Consider the following 302-nt stretch of genomic DNA (forward strand, 5'->3'; position numbering starts at 1 on the left):
GAGGGCAAAGGCAGCAAACGGGAAAGGTTGCCACATTGGGAGAGCATATGCTTTGTTTATATTAGCTGGGTAATTGAATATAATTACTGTTGGTGTGAAGAGAGTGATGTAGAGGGAAGCTGCATCGCACGGTACCAGGAATCAGATGGAAAATGAAGAAATTGGTGTGCCTTGCTGTTATGCAACCTGGCAGCTTAGGGGATAATCTCTGAATTGCTCATTTATTGAACAATATTTCATCATGTGAATCAATCATTTCACTACAATTACAAACATAGGTTGGTTGTGTTCTTTAATACTTA

The sequence above is a fragment of the Pteropus vampyrus genome, unplaced genomic scaffold (genome assembly GCF_000151845.1).
Source record: "Pteropus vampyrus isolate Shadow unplaced genomic scaffold, Pvam_2.0 Scaffold591, whole genome shotgun sequence".
Classification (NCBI taxonomy): domain Eukaryota; kingdom Metazoa; phylum Chordata; class Mammalia; order Chiroptera; family Pteropodidae; genus Pteropus; species Pteropus vampyrus.